The following is an 8,727-nucleotide window of genomic DNA, read 5'->3' as shown; positions in this document are numbered from 1 at the left end:
GATCACAAAAGTGAAAGAAAAATGCTTTAAGAAAACAAGAGATCGCTTCCAGCGTGCAAGCGGGGAGGAGAATGGATGGCCAATCAGGAAAGGGGATTGAGATTACAAGAAGACTTCAGTCTGGATTGTTTATGGTACTCAGTATGGACTATATTTGTTTCTCCTTTTCCTCTTTCCCCATCTTTGTGCTTAATTTTCCAGTAGTGCCCAGGAGTGTTCAGTGTGCTTTTCCTATACTTGCATTTTTGCCTTAACGTCTTCTACAGAACTAGGTCCTTTGGGGAATTTTAGGAGGTTTTTTCCTGTTTTTTGAAGGACTCTAGACCTTTTGATCTTGGTGTTGATGGTTTTAAGTCTTTTCCATTTGGGTTTGATTTTTGTGCATTTTTGGCTGGGGCATTTCATACAGATTTCTTCACTGGAATTTTTTCTTCATCAAAATCATCATCATTATCTTCATCATCCTCATCATCTTCATTGTCATCTACATCATCATCAATTTTTACCTTTTTTGTGGAACCTTGTTACCACCTCCAGGAGCAGATCACTTGCCAGATACACTTAAGAGTTTTGAAATCTTCGTCTTCTGACTCTGAATCTTCCTCTACAGCTACTAGGTGCTGTCCACTAATGTGTACAGACCCTGAACCACACCTCAACCATAAGACCACAGGTGGTAGGTATAATTTCAAAGCCCCCAAGGGAAACTGTTAGTTGTACAAACATTTTCAAAGTTGCCAGTGTTACTTTAATTGAACTGCCTTCATAGTTCATTGCTTCTGCCTCGACAATGTGTAATTCATCTTTTGTCCCTGCCCTAAACTAACTGTTCTTAGTGACAACTGGTGTTCATGCTCATCACTATCCACCTTAAAGTGAAAAATTTTTGTCAGCTTTTAGTTCCCAACCCAAAAGGTAGTTGTGAGGGCTTAGGTTCATGTCTATCAAGTCTTCATGAGGTAGAGGCACGCACTTCAGTGTGAGAGAAGTCGAATGGAGGAAACTGCCTACTGCTCCTCAGAATGGACACGCAGGATGGAATCATGCCAGGGTCTAACAATTCTCTCAAGTGTTATTTCTCTATTTCCCTCTTCTGAGTTTGAGCACTCCCTGTTGTCACCAAGAGTTCCCAGAATTCCTGTTAACATCTTAGTACAGATACCCTGTGGCAAAAAAAAAAAAAATTAGGTGAAATGATTGCTGAGGGACAACACATTCTAATGGTTTCTATACACATGAATCCATCTGTCCACACATGGACAAACACACACACACACACACACACACACACTTGGAATTACAGGGGTCCAGGCAGAAAATCAAGGATAATTTCACCCTGCTATCAGCTTTAATTTTAGCTGTAACCTTCGTTCCCCTTGATATATGACTTCACACATTCACAGGTTCTAGGGATTAGGATATGGGATTCTTCAGGGATTCGACAGAGAGCATTGTTCTGCCCACCACATTATTATAGTTTTAAAAAGTTTACACATTTTCTTTTAAATTTATCTACATATTTATTTTAGACTCTCATTTCATTTTGCCCAACTTTAGTCTCTTTGTCATACTTATCACATTGACAAATGACCTGTGATTACATCTGTACAGTGAGTCCCTTTACATTTTAGAGATAAACAGAGGGGGATAGAAAAGAACAAAATCCAGGAGGGAAAGAGTAAGAACAAGGAAGGATAAGAGAGGTTGATTTTATCTTCACTAAGAAAGCATGTCTAGCCAGGATCCCTGTTGGAGAAGCCTATCTCCTGGGGAGTCTGAATCTGCTTGGTGGCAGAAAGTTCTCCCATACTCTCAACTTGCAGAGCAGAGATTGTGCTGTCACAGCTCATCAAAGTCCTGGACAAGCACAACTGTCTGCTGTTGCTGTTAGCACTGCTCAAACTTGTAAATGGTTTGCACATTATAGTTTCAGCTTCTTCTTCTTCTTCTTCTTCTTCTTCTTCTTCTTCTTCTTCTTCTTCTTCTTCTTCTTCTTCTTTTGAAATGTCTTATTCTTGATCTTGGTAACCTAGACAACACTAAGCAGTAGGGAAAAAAAATCAATAGAATCCCTTAGAAAACCAAGGGCATGGTTTGTAGCTCAGTGGTAGAATACTTGCCTTGCATGCAGGAAGCTCTCAGTTCAGTTCCCAGTCCCACCAAATGGGAAGAAAGAAAGAACAAAAAGGGGAACTAAACTGACAGAATGTCCCTAACCAGCATCTTTAGAGCCATTTCTTGTTTTCCTGTGGATCATTTCCATCTTATAAATTCCCACCCTGATCTGTGGGAATTAAATGTGATTAAAAAGATTAAATGTGATGAAGTGCTTCAGTTGACTATGTGTCGATCTCGAGCCATGAGATGAAAACTAAATTCTATTAAGACAAGTTCTTTAGAACCAGTAAGAAGAGGGGGAGACATCCTTAATATGCATTTGGCACTTCTAAACAGATGGGTTATTAACATGTTTTGAGATTACTTGAGCATGAGTGGGGGGTTTTGCTTTCTTCTTGGCCAGTTAGAGAAATAGAGCTGGAGATAAAAATAAAAACATCCTACAAAGCATAATTTTGTTTTTATAATTTTTCTTTTATTTTTGAGATAACAACATAACTTCCCCCTTCCCTTTCCTCCCGTGGGAACCCACAGAATGGACTCCATTTCATTTTGACTTAAGGTCAGAGAGTTTTTACCTGCCATCCTCCTTTAAGGTCAAACTGCAGAATGTTTGGCCTAAAAGGTGGCTATTGTGTATCTTACCTTGACAACAGGATGTCTGGCCTAAGATATGAATGCCACAGGACACTTGGCATAGGTTGTGGTCACTGCATGTCCTGCCTAAACAATACTTAACTCAGGAGATAGTTGCTTGATGTTTTGGGTATTGAGAAGGTAATTACACTTGCTTGTTCTTTGTATCTTGGTAAGGAAGTCTTTTGCCTTCTCCCCCTCTTTTGATGGGAGTATAAAAAGACTTTTAACAATAAACATGGGTGGTTCAATATTCACTGGATGCCCTCCTGACTCTATCTGTTGTCTCCTGCCTATTCCTTTTCTCAGTCCATACTCCCCATCTAAGGTATGGACTAGACTAGTTGGCTAGATCCAACTGAAGACCTCCGAACATGGCTATGACACCTCCCTTTAAACCCTTCCATAAACCCCCTCCTTTCTCTCTTTCTAAGTCATGGCCTCTTTTTTCATTAATTGTTGTTACATCCATATTTGTATATACACACATATTTCTTAGTATAACCTGCTCACTCTGTATAATGTTACTTGGTGTTGGGTAGCCAATAGAATTATGTTTGAGAAAAGAGCTCATTATCCAAAGACATGTAAGGAGGCTTAGATAAAATACATAGTGAGCAAGCCTGTGCTGAGATGTAATGGGCTATTGTGTGTAGCTCGTTAGTTCTTGTACCAAGAGAAAAGTAGTTTCTTTTCTGGACTTCTTTCTATGCTCTATAACTTTGTCTGGTTTAAAAAAAATAAAGTTTTTATGTTACATCTGTCACAAGTATGAGCAAAAGGGTTATTTAAATATAAGTGATGTACACACATTTTTCTGGCAGTGAATAAGAGAATCACACTACTGTGCATCTTCTTCTACTTCCTTGAAGCAATTGTGGCTTATTACTAGTGCAAACATAAGGCATAACTCAATACCAGTGCTGACACCATCATAACTTCAGCACTGTATGTGATAGCTTGCCCAAATTAGAGATTTGATAAGAAAAATTTTCATATATCCCCCCTTCTATTAATGATCCAACTAGGGGTTTGGTTGATTTATACATCTACTTGCTCAAATAATTAAAACCATTTGTATATTACTATTGCTTGTGATGATTTGAAGTTCAGAATAACATCAACAAATTCCAGCTAATCAAAACTTAAAACCAAAAAGCCTGCTGCTCTTCAGGACTAATAACAATACATTAAATCTAATGAGCATCTGTAGTTTGAATTTAGCCCCAAATCACCAGGTCCACATACTAGTCAGTCTTTCCCATTTAATCTTCACTTCTCCAAACAAACACCTTAAAAGGTGTTATTAATTATATAATACATATTGTGTCATTATATATTATATGTAAAATGTATAATATAACTAGATGAAAAAAAACAGGCCTACAAAACAGAGGCAACTTGCCTAGAATGTACACCAAATAAGTGGCAGAGATGGTATGTGATCCATATCAGGTACCTGAAATTCTTGAACTTCTGGCTTAAATCAGTACATCACAACTTTTCCATCAGTGGCCATTTTCATCGAGGAAATTTTATAAAAACCCACATAAGTGCAAGTATATAAAATATGTGCACAAATCAATTATTAATAATAAATCTGTCCTAGTGAGCTATGCTCTGTCAACTTGACACAACCTAGAGGCATTGTTTGGATCAGATTGGCCTGTGGGCATGTCTATGGAGGATAGTCTAGATGGTTAATTGATGTAGGAGGGCACAGCACTGTTGTGGAATATTACTTTAACCATGTAAAGGTGTGTTACATTTGTTTATGCCACATTTGTTTAATAATGCAAGAATATGTGTTTAATTATGTAAAGATGTGTTGCATTTGTTTCACCTTGCCTGACTAAGGCACCTGATTGGTCTAACAAAAAACTGAATGGCCAATAGCTAGGCACAAAAAGGTTAGGCGGGGCTGGCAGGCAGAGAGAATAAATAGGAGAAATCTAGGCTCCAGAGAGGAGGAGCAATAGAAAAGGGAGGAGGAGAGAATGAGGGAGATTCTCAGGACCAGAAGCCATGCAGCCACCAACCAGACATACCAAACAGTGAAATAAGATATACAGAAGGAAAGAAAAGTAAGAAACCCTGAGGCACAACGTAGATAAAGAAAAACAGGTTAATTTAAGCTAAAAGAGCTAGTCAGAAATGAGGCTAAGCTAAGTCAAGCATTCAAAACTAATAAGTCTCTGGGTAATGATTTGGGAGCTCATTGGTGGCCAAAAAGACAAAGCCTAGTATAGGGCACACTGTGGGTGGCATCATTCCTAGACAGAACATCCTAGGATGAGCCTATAAGCAAGCTGGAGAATGAGCCACTGAGTTCATTCCTCCCTGGTTCCTACTATGACTTTTCTCACTCGTGAATTGTGATCTGAAAGTATAAGTCAAATAAACCCTTCCCTCCCCACCTTGCTTTAGGTCTGGTTTTGTTTTGTTTTTCAAGACAGGGTTTCTCTGTGTAACAGCCCTAGCTGTCTTGGAACTTCCTCTGTAGACCAGGCTGGCCTCTAACTCACAGAGATCCACCTGCCTCTGTCTCTTAAGTGTGGTCTGAATATTTAATCCTAGCAATAGAACTCAAACTAGAACTGAAGGGACCAACCACCATTTTGGCAGCCATGACAGGCTAGCATGCATTCGCCTGACCTTGCTGGGCCTGTCCTGGTCACTTGAAGGACAGATGCCCTCCTAGTGGCAAGGAACCAATTAGAAGTTAGCTGGCAGAACTGTGCTTTACAATAAGTGCACAACAGTGACTTGCAGAGCATAGCAACTGCCCTTGGAGGGCCTATGGGCCATAACAACCAGTTGACCAATCAACACTGCAGGTCATCCAAGCCTGGAGGATCACTAATCCTGAGCCTGTGCATACTCCTAGACACTCCCCTTACACTGCCCTATAAGATCCCTGTCTCGTGGTTTCCAGGGTCTTTCCCCAGCCATCCACTGTGGTAGATGGATGAAAGGCCCAAGCTAATGGGGTTAGCTCGTTAAACAACTACAATAAAAGACTCTTTGCTTTTGCATCGAAATGGGCCTCTTTGTGATTTGGGGGTTCAGAATTTGGGCACAACAGAACACAAATGCAAATAAATTTACTTTAAAACAAGTATTTGGTATACATACAAATTTATAATTTTTAAGACAAAAGCCCATTCCAACACTAATGAGGTGAATATGCTTGTTTATTTTTACATAAACAATTAATTCTTAGCTGAATATTTGAAACTACGAAATATAAAAGAGCTTCAATATTTTTCAGAGTTGGCTGATATTATAATGTCAGTGCTGAGAATCCCACTTCACATAAATATGAGCAAATGGCAGGAGTATGTTGGAAATCTTGTCCTAATTGCAAGTCAAAATGAATTTAAATTCTTATTACATTTATTTATGTATTTGTTGTGTGCCCCTGAGTATGTGCATGTGCACACACTACTGTGCACATGTGGAAGTCAGAGAACAATTTGTGGGAGCCAGTTCTCCCGAGCTATCATATGTGTCCTGCATTGAACTCAGGCCGTCAGGCTGAGCTGCCTCAGCAGCACTTTGTTTAACTTAAACAGCATTTTTTTTTCTTTTCAAATCAAATACACAATGCAAGGATGTCCTAATTTGATATTTACATGCCGAGGAATGACATTAGGAAAATATAAAAGTCTATCTTTTATGACAGGCATGGTGGCACACACACACACACACACACACACACACACACACACACACACACACACCTTTAATCCCAGCACTCAGGAGGCAGAAGCAGGCAGATCTCTGTGACTTTGATGCCACCCTGGACAATGAAGGCGTTCCAGACCAGCCGGGGCTGCACAGTGAGTCTCACAAAACAGCATGTCTTCTGTGTGGGTGTAAGATCAGAAAACTTTGTCCCAGAAATCACTTCCATTCTTAACACTCACTACCCTCATGTCTGACCGGTCTCCACATTGGTCTCTCAGGGTGTGGTGGTGTGAGCACTAGAAAGTGTGGGTGCTGTATGTTTAGAGCCAAACCTGCAGCAGTATCACATGACAAAACATGGGCAAGCACTGGCAGGAACTCCCCGGGTTCGTTATGTGTTTGATTTTTTTTTTTATTAATTTTTGGTTGCTATGCTCAGAAACCTCTTACGGTTGCCAAAATTTTCACACCAAGCCCCGCTTTCACTTACAGGACCTCCTAGGGGCTGAAACCCACCATTCAAGAAGGTATGACAGAAGACAAAAGATAATTAGAACTGCAATTACCCCCTGAAACTTTACTCTGATATTAGCATCCCACCATTACAGTTGGCTTTGTCAATATTCTGCTTGAATGCAAACCACAAAAGAACTTTCTAATATTGTGTTCAAAACTGTGTAACTGGGAGCAGAACATGTTGAACCACATGTGCGGGGCTGTAGAAAACATCAGGCTGCATCTTCTTGTGGTGAATCACACAGATATTAGATAGGATTATCAGTTGAAAAGAGACCCATGGAAGGCCAATCACATTGCTGAATGCAATTCCATAGTGATTTACTCTAATCAAGACTGAACATGCCCAGTGAACAGAGCCATCAATTTCACAACTGAAAAAAAAAATCTCTAAGCATTACTTTGTAGAGATGGGGACAGAAGGCCACCATAAGCCTTATAGTTGATTTTCTGTGAATTATAGACCCAATACTGTGGTTGCCACATACCCCTATAATATAGACTATAGGCACAACAGTCCTATAGCCAGCCACACTGCACTGGTCCTTCCCCCCTGGAGGGTATAAGTGGCCTCTCTAAGAAGCCCCAAGGAAGTTAATTGGCCTCATTCTGATGGTGGTCACAGAGACCTCCCAAGGGCTAAACTTAAGGCTGGTTTAGCAGGAGATACTAGGGTCAATAGTGGTCCACATCCTCATGAAAGGGTAGACAGACTAGGGCAGATAACCTGGATTCAGCTACCAGTGGGCTTGTTTGGAGAAATCCTCCAACCTCTTGGTGTGCCTGTTTGTTACTGTGTGCCTCTGAGACAGAATAATCAAATACCAATGGCCTGTGATGATTAGCTGATATCATGCCAAAAGCAAGCCCTGGTCCAGCAGATTGTAATCCTTCTTCCTTCTTCATGTAAGCCTTGATTCCTTCCTACACATCTCTATACCCGGCTCTCCCCTATCTCCTGGGTGACAACATCCAAAGGTGCTCATGAAAGTATCTCTCTACCGTTTAAAGCTTGTCCTCCTCAACCTCGCCATTTGGCTCCAGGTCCATGTGTGCCATTTACCTTAAGAAGGGCTTCTAAGCAGGGAAGGAAAAACTGCTCACTGTCCCTCTCCATCTTTTTTTGTGGAGCCCTATGGCCGTTGCAAGCAGGCCTGGGGAGGCTTTTTCCACTAATGGTGAACTAAATGATACATTAAATTGGGCACAGGCCACCTTCAGGTGAAGATGAAAAGAGCCCAGCCTGATCCAGGGGAGACAGTTTCCCTCAGGGTGTGTTTTCAACTGCACTTTTCTTTCCACTTTAAATAGCACAGGTGAAAAGGACTTTCTGAGCATAACCCCATGAACCAGCCAAGTTGCGGTGTCACTTTCTGCTACAGGAAAAGAAGGGAGGGAGGGAGGGCTGTGCAAGAGTGTGCTTTAGCTCTCAGGATTCCTTTCTCCCTCCCTCCCTCCCACTTTATGAAGTAAGGAAACGCAAGCACCAGGAAAAGTACTGCTATTTTAACAGAACTTCAAAAGGCAACAAGGCCAGGTCTCTGGGTTAGTTTTCAGAACATTCCAGGAACATTTGATTACAATTTCCATTAGGATAAGTTTTGCAAAAATGAGCTCTGCTGTGGTCATATCACAGAGACAATTACTTATTGTATCCATCTCTGGAGAGCCAAGGAGAGACTTAAAGACAATGGGAGATTCAGCTTTTCCAAAGGGTCAGAGGGAAAATGATGTCATAATAAAGGGCAGAGAGGTTTGGACCTCAAG

The 8,727-nt window shown here is 40.8% G+C and overlaps 1 pseudogene; it reads right to left on the bottom strand.

Annotated features, from left to right (window-relative positions):
• Positions 1-231: 231 nt before the first annotated feature.
• The window catches only part of LOC100760108, a 34,800-nt pseudogene continuing 26,304 nt past the window's right edge, over positions 232-8,727 (bottom strand).

This window comes from Cricetulus griseus, assembly GCF_003668045.3.
Source record: "Cricetulus griseus strain 17A/GY chromosome 1 unlocalized genomic scaffold, alternate assembly CriGri-PICRH-1.0 chr1_0, whole genome shotgun sequence".
NCBI lineage: Eukaryota > Metazoa > Chordata > Mammalia > Rodentia > Cricetidae > Cricetulus > Cricetulus griseus.
The sequence above is the reverse complement of the archived record's forward strand: the minus strand, read 5'-3'. Positions and strand labels throughout refer to the sequence as shown.